We start from the raw sequence: 14,510 nt of genomic DNA on the forward strand, positions 1-14,510 counted from the left end.
TTGAATTTTAACTTTTTAAAATTCTATGGGTTGGAACTAAAGTTTTAACTTAACTTTACTTGTTCCAAAACTTGAGGGCAAGTTTTGTAAACTTTCAAAACTTTTCATATCTTGTAACTTATGAGTTTAATAGAGTAATAAAATGAAGACTCTTCATTTTTCTAACTCTTATGTTCTTTTAATGGTTTTTAATCCAAGAGACTTTTGGTTTTCCATAACTTGAGGACAAGTTATGGACTCCATTAAAACACATTATGATCAAGAATTAAATTACCACATAGGTTACAAATAATTCCTATGATCATCTAAACATCATAAGAACAAGAATATGAATATGAACACTTTCAAGAATCAAAATCACATAAAACTTTGTAATTTTGATAACTAGTTGTTGTAAATGAATTAGCAAAAACATTACTCCATCTAAAACAAGTTTTCAAGTACCAAAACAGTTTAGAGTAATGTTTCCAATTCATTTCCAGCAACTAAAGCCGAAATTCCGTTTTTTTTTTTAATTATTTTCGACTTTTCCAACTTTTTTTTTTTTTTTTTTTTTTTTTTTGCATCAAGTATCAAACAAATAAACCTAGGCTCTGATACCACTGAAGGGTTTTTGAGCATTCTAACACTTCCTAAGTGTACATGCAACCCTAATAAACCTTGGATCTATGTTTGTCTAAGATACATGCAAATAATTATTTTTCCAAGGTTCATATCTTAACTAGCATGGCATGGGGAACATGAATCAAATAAAGCTAGTAGAAATGCTTACCTTGAAGTTGTAGTTGATTGCTTGGAGTTTTAGAGCCTAGCACCAATAATGTGGATGCCTCAAATGAAAGTCACAAATCACCACAAACTTGGAACTTTGAGAGAATAAATACTACTATCTTGAAATCGGCCTCACCTCAACAAGTGTCAACTAGTATGATTTCAAGAACCAAAGCCTCCTTTATATAGTGTGGTGGATTAGGGTTACATCCATGTAAACCCTAATACCCATGTCTCTTCATTTCCATGAGATCCATGGGTCAAAGCTCCATGGAGTATCCATGGACTTTTCCATCCAAGCCTAGCCCATTCTAAATAAGCATTAGCCCACACAATATAAATATAGAAGCCCATATTTAATTAGTAATATCTTTGATCACTAAATTAATCCTAGATTAATTATAGATCACTACTAATTAAATAATATGATCTTATATTAATATATTAGAACTTATAATATATTAATAAATCATAACTTGTACTATTCTCAAATATTATCCATAAATTGTTCGGGTGAAGTGCAACCCAAATGGACCATGCCGGGTCGGGTCAAGTACATACCAAATATAGTTATGGGCTTAGACACTATATCCAACACAATTGATCTAGTTCACAAAGTAAAGATCATAGACAAACATAGTATGCATACTTGGTGTGTGGCATGACTAGTGTTTAAGAAAACATAGTGTACATGCTTGGAGCATGGGACAACTATTGTTTTAAATTCAAGAATAAAGTTGATAGCTGAAACAGTATACAATGAATAATGTGTAATCATATGGTGATAAATAAAAGGTGTTTTATTTATGTTCAAAGGGTTGATACCATATTGGATTCAATTATTATTGTGTTTTATTTTGCATGTTTTGACTTCCCGAATAAACTGGGTTATTCTTCCTGAATGACTAAGTTATTCAAACATCCACAGTCGGGCATATGTTGGAAGTAGATATGAATTAAGACTGTCATGGGTTGGCTTGTAGAGGTCTAAGGTGTTGGACAAAGGGCTACAACACTCATGAGTGCTCATAAGTTCTGAGTATTGGATTCAACCCGCGCTCATTGGAATCACTTCATGGATTTTATCACGAGTGATCATGAGACGATAATATCTTATATTCTTCAAACCTAGAGATATGAGTTGTTACTATGAGTTGGTTGTACATTGATTGCACGAAAACGCATTTGGTAACTCGGTGCTATAAAACGTGCCTTTGTGTATGATTCAACAAGTAGTAGAACAAGCCATATGAGTCGAAGTTTATCCATTCCTTTTACCTTCGAGATAAAAGCGATATCTGTGGGCCCCTCGATGATTTGATGATGACAAATGGAAGTGCTCGGCCAGGCCAGGACTGATTTGATTTGTTCAATTAGTCAGTCGTCATAAATCGGAAATCGGGAAACAACAAATGGACAGAGAGAATGATTATAATCCATGTCTCAGTCCATATGATATCTAGAATGGAGGAATATATGATCCCTTATCTAATGGACAAGTTCGTTGACAAGATCAGAGTTCGACAGCAGCTTTAAGAGCTACGATTGCCAGTTAGGTTTGAAGTCATACGCAATAATAGTTTTAGACTTATCCAAGTGGGAGACTGTTGGATTAATGTCTAAGTCCATAACTATATTTGGTATGTACTTGACCCGACCCGGCATGGTCCATTTGGGTTGCACTTCACCGACACAATTTATATGGATAATCTTTTGAGAATAGTATGTTTATGATTAATATTAATATATTATAAGTGCTAATATATTAATATGGAATCATATTATTTAATTAGTATTGATCAAGAATTAATTTATAATTAATTAAGTGATCAAAAGGAACTAATTAAATATGGACTCTTATATATATGGAATGGGCCAAGTTCATTTAGGTTGGGCTAAGCTTTCATGGATAGTCCATGGAGTGTTTAACCCATGGATCCTAGGAAATGAAAGGTCATGGGTATTAGGGTTTAACCCTAATCCTCCATACTATATAAAGATGTCTTTGGTTGGTGAAATTGGCACTAGTGTGGATACACTAAAGAAGGGCTAGCTAATTTCACTAGAGAGAACCAAGTAATCATATTCTCTAAAGTATTCCAAGGTGTCTTGGTGATTTGTGATTCCACTTGAGGCTTCCACACTATTGGGGCTAAGCTCTTAAAGCTTGAAGACATCAAGCTACATCAAGAGGTATGTATTCTATCTTGTTACATTCATAGTTTTTGTATGCTAGATTAGGATAATACCTTGGATGTTCTTATTTGCATGTATAATAGAGAAAACATAGATCCAAGGTATTTAGGGTTGCATGTACACTTAGGAAGTGTTAGAATGCTCAAAACCCAACAACTATATGATTCAGGAAGTGACTGAAGAACCCAGTCAACAGCCAACTCACTTGAAATCTCGACACCCAACATGTTTAACCTATCAATGTGTGTTTTCATTTCTAAGACGTGCGCACACACAGGCTTCCCATCTTCGTGTTTACTTGCCAAAAGGGCTTGAGTGAGCTTGAACTTTTCAAGCCTTTGAACTTGTGGGTCAGGGAGAACGATTGGAGGAGGTGGAGGAAGTGAAGCATGACTCTCATTTCCTTGATCGTATCTCGGAACGTCATCTTCATTTGGAAAGCTTGTTCCAAAGGATTTGGGAAGACCATTGTAAGATTCAGACATCTACAAAACGGGAGAAAATTCAAGTTAAGTTGATTAGAATTCTTGATGCAACACCCAAATGAAACATCAAGCTAGGATCCAACACAATACTCTACAACCTAGAAGAGGGTTGCCGTAATCTAGTTGCAGAATATTTGAAGGTAGGTAAATGACGATTTACCAATTTCCACCATGAAAAACGAAAAAGAGGTTTAAGTTTTAAATGAATTGAAACTCCTAGATCTTTTGAGATTCATTGAACTTTTCAATGGCATGTTTAATCTCGATTATGCCCTACTATTTGTGACTGGGATGCCGAGGATCACAAACAAGGTGTGAATAACCATACGAATCACGTGGTGCACCCAATGCTACAATCACCTAATCAATGTGCCGGTTAGCCACACACGCTCCATTGATCTATGACAAACATCGAGTCACCCTTCGCTACCAATGTCATCCCCAAATTAGTGTGCCGGTTAGCAACACACGCTCCACTAACGTTTGACAAGGGTACGAAGTGTAATTCCATGGGTTAGCATACAATTTCACATTTTTTTTTCTAAAGTAACTATGATTTGGGAATTTGTAAAAGCATTTAGTTACTTTGTACTTCATTATACTTATAATGGAAGGTTTCTGTCCTATCCTACCTGTTCGGCTAACGACCCTCCGCTAGTCAAGAGTGCGGTGGGTAAGAGTGGATACCCATTCAATCGCCATTTTATAGGCACTTTCCTTAAACACCCCTTATAGACCAGCTTCGTGAATGAGGCCTACTAACGGTAAGACTGACTGTTTACTCATACATATATATAATATTAGACTTTTAATGTTATATATAGTATAGGGTGTATTTTACACTTTTAAAATACTAGGTGGTTTATTAAATCACTTTTAATTATACACTTTAATTAATTAATAAAACCATAAGGGTGTGATTTGAACTTTTCAAATTACTAGGGTCTTAGAATTTAACATTTCAAAATTAAACTTTTAATCAAATTTAAAATTCCAAAACTTGAGGACAAGTTTTGAAACATTTCAAAACATTAGGGATCAAACAACAAATAATTCAAATTAAACAATTAATTTTACAATTATCTATATTTGACCTAATCTTATTTTAGTCATTAGATAATTACCAAATAATTTGAAATAATCCATATTTATCATATAAACAACCAATATTTAAAAGATTTGAAATTATCTATTGTTTTGGCAAGGATAATCACTAATTTAAGATAAAAATCGGATTTTAACTTCAAAAATGAATTAGGTATCAAATCCAAGTCAAAACAGCAGCAAAAACCCGGAATTCCCTCTGTCTGACCCCTGGACTCGCCGAGTCAGGGACTGGACTCGCCGAGTCAGGGACAGACTCGCCGAGTTCTCCACTGACTCGCCGAGTCAGGTCGGGCAGAGGCCAAAAATCGATTTTCCAGCAAATAAAGCAGTTAAGCATCACATACAACTGAAACCAATCAAGGCTCTGATACCACTGATGGGTTTTATGCATAAGAAACAGTCCTATGTGCTCATACAAACCCTAATGCTTGGATCTAGGTTTCTCTATTGTACATGCTTTGAATCCAAGACTAATGAACTTAGATCTAATAAATTACAAATTGAATTAGGGTTTATAGAATTACCTTTGATTGTTATATAGCAATAACAATCAATTCCTTGCTTGGATTGGCCTTAGAAAGCTTAGTGCCTCAAGTGCTGCACCTCTAATGGAGTCACAAACACCATATGCAACTTGGATGAAGAGGAGAAGAAGAGAGGCTGCCCAAAAACGGCTGGAAACCCTAATGGAAGACTTTTTCACGTTTTTTGGGCATAGGGGCCCTTTATATACATGTAGGCTATTAGGGTTTACAACTAGGAAACCCTAATTTGACTGCTTAGGCCCTAAGCAGCCCATGGACTCCTTAAACATATCCCTTGGACGATTTCTAATGGGCTTCCCATAGAATTCGTCCAACCTATATATTATTAGGTGATCCATAGCCCAATTATAATTATCTTATAATTACAACTTCAGTCCCCTAAGTTTAATTAATCTCTTTTAACCACAAAATTAATTATCAATTAATTCTTGACTAATATTAATTAAACAATATGATTTCTCCTTTAATATATTATTCTCATAATATATTAATAAATCATATTTAAACCTTTCTCTCCTTAAATCATCCTACATATTGCTATGCTGAAGGCAACCCAAAAGGACCATGCTCATAATCGGGTCAAGTACATACCAAAATAGTTATGGACTTAGACACTAATCCAACATTTCCATCAAATCCTGGTGCATTTCATAAGAGTAGAAATACTCATAAGACTTTTGGAGTTCAGCTGTCATCGTGGCCATGATGATGCATGCCACTTTCTTAGCATCCTTTTCATGTGCCTGAAAGTCAGCGATCTCCTGAGGGTAATCATCCTGATTTTTCTGATCCACTCATTGAAGTTGGATCCATCAAAAGTGACCTTCCCACACAAGTTCATAAGGGTAAAGAAGCTATTAGGGTTAGAGCCAGAAGAAACATTGTTTTAAGACATATGAAAGAAATGGACAAGATTAGTTTAGATATTAGGAGAGTCCTTAATAAAACACCCAAATGTAATATTAAGGCTAAGATCCAATCACAATATATTATAACTTGGAAGAGGTATGCCGTAATCCAAGCTATAACATATTTAAAAGGTAGGTGAATGACGATTCACCAATTTCCACCACGAAAACCGAAATATTAGATATTAGGTTTTTGATTGGTTCTTAGAAATTCCTAGATTCTTTGAGATTCAATGAACTTTTCAATGGCATGTTTCAATCTCGAGTGTGCCCTCCAAGTTTTGTGACTGGGATACCGAGGATCACAAAACGAGGTGTGAAGTAACCATGCAAATCACTTGGTACCCTTAAAGTTTATCACTCAATCGATGTGCCGGTAAACCACACACGCTCCATCGATACTATAATAAACCTTAAGTCACCCTTTACCTACCTTGTTAAGTCCAAGTGAGTGTGCCGGTTAACCACACACGCTCCACCAACGACTTAAACAAAGTGTAAAGTGTAATTTCATGGATTAGCACCTTATTCACATTTTTCCTAAAGTAACTAAGATTGGGAATTTAATAAAACATTTAGTTACTTTATAATATTCATCATACTTTTAATGAGAATTTATAAGTCCTTGTCTTACCCGTTCGGCTAACGACCCTCCACCGGTCAAGCAAGCGGTGGGTGAGAGTGGACACCCATTAAGTTTCCATTTTATAGGCAACAACCTTATACCCACCTTATAGACCGGTTTCGTGAATGAGGCGTACTAGCGGTAAGACGACTTTGTTCTTATACATATATATATAATTATTAAATCATAATAATATAAGTATAAGGGTTGAATTTTAACTTTTAAAATTCTAAGGGTTGGAACTAAAGTTTTAACTTGACTTTACTTGTTCCAAAACTTGAGGGCAAGTTTTGTAAACTTTCAAAACTTTTCATTTCTTGTAGCTTATGAGTTTAATAGAGTAATAAAATGAAGACTCTTCATTTTTCTAACTCTTGTGTTATTTTAATGGTTTTTAACTCAAGTGGCTTTTGGTTTTCCATAACTTGACGACAAGTTGTGGACTCCATTAAAACACATTATGATCAAGAATTAAACTACCACATAGGTTACAAATAATTCCTATGATAATCTAAACATCATAAGATCAAGAACATGAACATAAGCACTTTCATGAATCAAAACTACACTTAAAACTTTGTAATTTTGATAACTAGTTGTTGTAAATGAATTAGCATGACATTACACCAACTAAAACAAGTTTTCAAGTACCAAAACAGTTTAGGATAATGTTTCTAATCCATTTCCAGCAACTAAAGTCGAAAATCTGCACTCTGTCGACCCTACTCGCCGAGTGCATAAACCTACTCGACGAGTAGGTTGAAGATACAAGTAAACTCGACGAGTCCCCACATGGAGTCGACGAGTCCAGCAGTCAGACAACAAGTTTTTCGACTTTCTTCAACTTTTTAGCACAAATAACAAACAAACAAGCCTAGGCTCTGATACCACTGATGAGTTTTGAGCATTCTAACACTTCCTAAGTGTACATGCAACTCTAATAACCTTGGATCTATGTTTGTCTAATTATCATGCAAAGTTGAATTTCCAAGGTTATATTCCTATCTAGCATACATGGGGAACAATTTTAACTTGAATGAAAGATAGAATAACTTACCTTGTTGTTGCTTATGTTCCTTGAAACCTTGTGAGCCTAGCACCCCAAGTGTGATGCCTCAAATGCTTCACACAACACCAAATGCTTGTTGGGAAGACTTTTGAGAGAATACACACTTCTTAAAATCGGCCAAGCCCTCTAGTTTCTTATGTGTACCCGATTTTGTGGAGAATGGGACTCTTATATAGTGTTGACACATCTAGGGTTACACCATGTAAACCCTAATGTGTCATGACTCTTCATTTCCATGACCCATGGGTTTATAACTCCCATGGAGCATCCATGGAGCATCCTATGGGTGGAACCCAACTTGATAATCCATGGAGCCTCTTAGCCCACTATACAAGATATGAATGATTTACATAATCAACCCATATATTTAATTAGTTATCCTTTGATCACTTAATTAATTCTAAATTAATTCTTGATCAAACTAATCAAATAATATTATTAATATATTAGAACTTATAATATATTAATAATCTCCAAGTGGTATTACTCTCATTTAGTCTATCCAATTGCATGGTGTCATGCAACCCAAATGGACCATGTCGAGTCGGGTCAAGTACTGACCCGAAATAGTTATGGACTTAGACACCTTATCCAACAAGAGTCACAAGTGTCACTCCTCTAATGGCTTACAAACACCAAGAGCAAATGGAGAAGGTATAAAGAGAGAGGAGAGAGGGAAGGTATAAGAATTCGTCCCTAAGAAGCCTTGGGAAGGTCTGGACGAAATCATGAGCCAAAGGGGGTTTATATAGGTGTAGAGATAGGGTTTCAGTCCTTATCCTTATCTAGTTGCTTGCTCACCAAGCAACCCATAAGATAAGCCTTGAATCCTTATCATGGTCTAATTCTAAGGCCTTATCACCTTAAATTCGTCCAACCTATTCTTAGGATAATCCTTACCCTATTTTGTAACTATCACATAATTACAATTCAGCCCCTCTAGTTCATTTGATCACAAAATTAATTCTTAATTAATTATTGACCAATATTAATTAAACAAATATGATTTCTCCTTTAATATATTATTCTTATAACATATTAATAAATCATAATAACCTCTCTCTCTCTCTATTTATTTCTCCAATCAAGTTGCTTTGGTGAAGGCAACCCAAAAGGACCATGCACCATCGGGTCAAGTACATACCCAACATTAAATATATGGGTTGATTGTGTAAATCATCCATACTTGTATAGTGGGCTAATGCTCAATGGATTGTCAAGTTGGGCTAAAACCCATAAGATGCTCCTGTTGGGTTTTGAGCAATCTAACACTTCCTAAGTGTGCATGCAACCCTAATAAACCTTGGATCTATGTTTGTCTAAATACATGCAAAATAATAATTTTCCAAGGTTTATAACCTATCTAACATGGGATGGGGAACATTTCAACATAAAAAGTTAGAAGAGATTACATACCTTTTTGATGAGTTTGGTTCTTGAGGAGTTTGAGGGCCAAGCACCAATAGTGTGAATGCCTCAAATGGAATCACAAAACACCACAAACTCTTGGAAAACTTTGAGAGAGTATATACACTTTGTATTTTCGGCCACACACAAGCACACACACACTAGTTCACTAGTTTCCATTTCATGCACCATAAGCATGCTTATATAGTGTACATGGTTAGGGTGAAACCCTAATAACCCATGACCTTTCCTTTTCCAAGGATCCATGGGTTAACAGCTCCATGGATCATCCATGGACTTCCATCAAAGCCTAGCCCATTAACAAATGAGTGTTAGCCCACACCATATAAAACCAATAGCCCATAATCTAATTAGTCTTCCTTTTTAATCTCAAAATTAATTCATAATTAATTTAAGACTAATACTAATTAAATAACATAACTTCATATTAATATATTATAATTTATAATATATTAATAAACATATGTGTATAACTCTCATAAAATTATCCATAAATAGTTTGGATGAGATGCAACCCAAATGGACCATGCCGGGTCGGGTCAAGTATATACCAAATAAGTTATGGACTTAGACACCCTAATTGTAACAACTATATAAGATCATATTCTTTGGCAAAATCGGCACTATGGGTGAATAGAGAAAGGGCTAGCCGATTTTAGAAGTGTGGTGTTTCTCTCTAAGTCTTCCAAGTGCATATGATGTTGTTGTTGGATAAGGTGTCTAAGTCCATAACTATTTCTGGTCAGTACTTGACCCGACCCGACATGGTCCATTTGGGTTGCATGGCACCATGCAATTGGATAGACTAAATGTGAGGAATAACACTTGGAGATTATTAATATATTATAAGTTCTAATATATTAATAATATTATTTTATTAGTTTGATCAAATAATTAATTTGGAATTAATTCTTTGACCAACACTGAAATAGTTATGGACATAGACACCTTATCCAACACTTATACATATATATTATTAATTTATAATATTATAAAGTATAAGGGTTGAATTTTAACTTTTAAAATTCTAAGGGTTGGAACTAAAGTTTTAATTATTACTTTACTTGTTCCAAAACATGAGGCCAATTTTTGAAAACTTTCAAAACTATTCATTTCTCATAACTTATGATTGATTTGAGTATTAAAAATGAAGACTCTTCAATTTTATAACTCTTGTGTTATTTTAATGGATTTTATTAAAGTGTGACCTTTGGTTTTCCATAACTTGATAACAAGTTATCGACTCCATTAAAACACATTATGATCATGAATTAAACTATGAAGTAGGTTACAAACAATTCCTATGATCATCTAATATTCATAAGTTCAAGAACATGAATATGAACATTTCAAGAATCATAAATTACTCTTAAAAATTGTAATTTTTGATAATTGTCATTGTAAATGGATTAGCATAAACATTACACCATCTAAAATAGGTTTTGAAGTACCAAAACAGTTTAGTAAACCTTCAAAAGTCAATAATTTTAGTAAACCTTCAAAAGTCAATAATTAGCATAAGGTGAAACACCATGGCACCAGAAAAATGGCTTCCTCCGTCGCTTACTAGCAAGGCACTCTCCTCTGTAAAGGTTGGGCGTTTAGGTGGTGCTCATCATCACTCCCTTGAGTCTAACTTAAACACCTTTAAGAGTTGTGAATGTGTTTGTCAAATGTAGTGAACTCTCTTTTTTTACTACAACTTCTTTCGTCCATGCTATTGTTGGATTAATGTCTAAGTCCATAACTATATTTGGTATGTACTTGACCCGACCCGGCATGGTCCATTTGGGTTGCACTTCACCGACACAATTTATATGGATAATCTTTTGAGAATAGTATGTTTATGATTAATATTAATATATTATAAGTTCTAATATATTAATATGGAATCATATTATTTAATTAGTATTGATCAAGAATTAATTTATAATTAATTAAGTGATCAAAAGGAACTAATTAAATATGGACTCTTATATATATGGAATGGGCCAAGTTCATTTAGGTTGGGCTAAGCTTTCATGGATAGTCCATGGAGTGTTTAACCCATGGATCCTAGGAAATGAAAGGTCATGGGTATTAGGGTTTAACCCTAATCCTCCATACTATATAAAGATGTCTTTGGTTGGTGAAATGGGTACTAGTGTGGATACACTAAGAGGGCTAGCCGATTTTACTAAGAGAGAACCAAGTATTCATATTCTCTAAAGTCTTCCAAGGTGTCTTGGTGATTTGTGATTCCACTTGAGGCTTCCACACTATTGGGGCTAAGCTCTTAAAGCTTGAAGACATCAAGCTACATCAAAAGGTATGTCCTCTAACTAGTACTTTGTAGATTAAGAACATCATAATATGCTAGTTAGGATTAAAGCCTTGGAAAGTTCTTATTTGCATGTATAATAGAGAAAACATAGATCCAAGGTTTATAGGGTTGCATGTACACCATAGGAGTGTTAGAATGCTCAAAACCCAACAGCTATATGGTTATAAGCATTATTAAAATACACAATTCAATATCCGCATCTAGATAATTTTCACAGTTCAATAACTGAGCGGTTATACTTTAGAAAAAAATTGAGCATACCCTTTTGGATGATTTTTTCAAACCTCAAGTCCGTCTACATGACCCAAAGGTAGAAGATGATGTGATGTTGTTGAATATAATTTTGAGTTTGAAAGCACACATTCAGGTTTCAATAAATATACAAATGCATTCCAAGATTGACGTGGAGCTAAAACCAGAAAAAAGAAAAGTAAAATACAATTTTGTCAATCTGTATGATTGCAGATAATTTTATAGCCTTAAGGTATGAACGAAATGAATATTCCACATATTACAGAACAACACACAAAATATCATGGAAATAAAATTAAATAGGTAATATGAAGTATATGTATACTTTCTAGTACATGAAATATGAAACTGATGGTGCATTAATATCTTCGTTAGACTTGGCACCTACCCACACATACGAAGTCTGTACTCCAAGTCTCCAAGTACATAACTACGTACTCAAGGTTTTTTATTTTACCAAAAGGCCGCAACAAAAGGTTTGCATTTTAAATTTTAAAGATTACTCCTTAATTTACCTACTTAACAGACGTTATTTAAAGTAAGTTTTTAAACAAATGTTTCTAGTATTTGCATTAAAGGTATGTACATGAAGCCTTATAATTTGTCCCTCTTAAATTTGAAGATTTGTTGAAAATGCTTTATAATATAGTTAAGATTATGGTTTGAAAACAGAAGTAACATGCTATAACTCTTAAAATATTGCATATTGTATGACTAATTTCATATGGAATTTGATATCCACTACTCACAGATGATGTAAAGAAACAAAACCCATAAACTAAGGTGAATAATTGTTAAAATAATGTACATTTCATGATAATTACATCGGGATAACTCTATATTTTGGTAATTAACTCAAGGCTTATGTAAAGAAACAAAACCCACAACCTAAAATGTATATATAGGTATCTATATATACTTTCATATACAAAAAATTCAATTTTGTTTTGTATAAACCCACAAATCATATAATCAAGAAATATGTTTCATCCATAATAATGGGTGGTGTTGGCGACGGTAGAGGAGAGCCGAAGAGGTGCCAGGAAGATTGGCGGTTTTGCTGGAGTTCATACATGTGGTATATGTAGCATGCTTCCCCTCTTTAGCATGTACTAGCTATAAATAGTCTCATATCTATTGAATAAAGTGTGGGACCTGATCCAACACATATTTGGATCTGATCATCAAATGTTTGTTTCTATGTTATGATGACATAAAGTGCTAATGAGCTGAAGTTGTAGTAAAATGCCATGCAAAGGGTAGAATGCATAATAAACTGAAAATGCTGGACTGATAGTTACTTCAGGTTAGGGTCTGTACGTTTTCTTATATGGAAATAATACTTAATCTCCAAGGTACTGGAGAGGAAGAAAGCAGAAACCAAATAGGAAGAATAAAAGTAGAACAGGAGACAAACGTTTTTCTGGAATAAAGTTGGTTAATTACATACCTTTTTTTTTGAAACGGGAATGAAAAAACTTATTTTAAAACATAAAAATATTACCCTACTTATACCGACTGAAAAGAAATACTAACCTTACAGAAAAAATTAGAAAATTAGGATAGGAAAGTTTTTTTTCCCAAAATACCCCTGGGTCTAAACTGTCCCAGATTTTGAATTAATGCAACAGATCAAACGGTTGAAATATATAAATATATGTATGGGTGAGATAAGGTTCAGTGTAAGCAACAAACAGGGATAGTGGCTTGGTTTTAAAAATTTATACATGAGAAACAACCAAAAAAGTTGCAACACGATGTTTAATATGTTGTATTATACATTCAGAATTGGCTAGAAAGTGTGTCATCTCCTTGTTTTAAAACAAATCTATAGCATCAGATGAGAAAGAACATTTCGAGCTCACCATCAAAAGGATCAGTGGTATGCGGAAAGAAGGTCTGAAATACGTCTGATGCATGGTCGAATTACTAAGTTACTGAAGAATGAGCCACACTTGAAAACGGAGGTTTTTTTCAAATGCAAGGCGTGGATGTTAAAATAATAAATTAAAAGGGTAGAATGTACATTAAAATGAAAAACATGGACTGATAGTAACTTCATATGTATCTGTGTACGTTTTGCTCAGAAGGAAACAAGTTCAAGTATAGAAAGTTTTTGTGTTTTCATCTAAAAACTTTGAAAGGCTATATCTTTTGACTCGGACCTCGGATCGAGGTGACGTTTTTTTTAAAGTTTCGTATTTTTTCGAGATCTACGTCGTGGCAAACTGCCGAAGGCGGTTTGGCCAAAAAAAATTTCGAAATTCAGCCTCTAGGGCCTTCAATTTGGGGGTTTTTCACTAATTTTGACTTTTAAACTGCCTTTGACCTATCATAACTTGTAATAGAAAATCTAAATTTGAGTTTTTTAAATTTTGAAGGCCTTATAGATATGGATGTTACAAAATAAGTTGGTCAATTTTAGAAATGCCCAACTACCGTGTTTATTAGCATATATATTGCGTTTATTCAAAATAAGTTCAAAGACAATCTTGTAGATCAAGTTGGTAGATTTCATTTTAAGAATTCCTTTTAGCTATGAGATCTCAGGTTCTAATCTTTTCCACTACAGATTTTTACCATTTATTTTGCTGTACAAGTTTCATAAATAATTTTAAATTGATACCACCTTCACTCACTTGGATGTTCCAAAAACTAAATAAACATGAGAAAGAATTCCAAGATAATCGTGATCTTTCGTATTTTTACCAATTATATTGCTCTACAAAATTTTCCTAGATACATTTAAACTTTTCCTACCTAATAACACAACTCACATGAATGTTCCAAAAACTAAAAAC

Source organism: Lactuca sativa, chromosome 1 (assembly GCF_002870075.4).
Source record: "Lactuca sativa cultivar Salinas chromosome 1, Lsat_Salinas_v11, whole genome shotgun sequence".
Taxonomy (NCBI): Eukaryota; Viridiplantae; Streptophyta; class Magnoliopsida; order Asterales; family Asteraceae; genus Lactuca; species Lactuca sativa.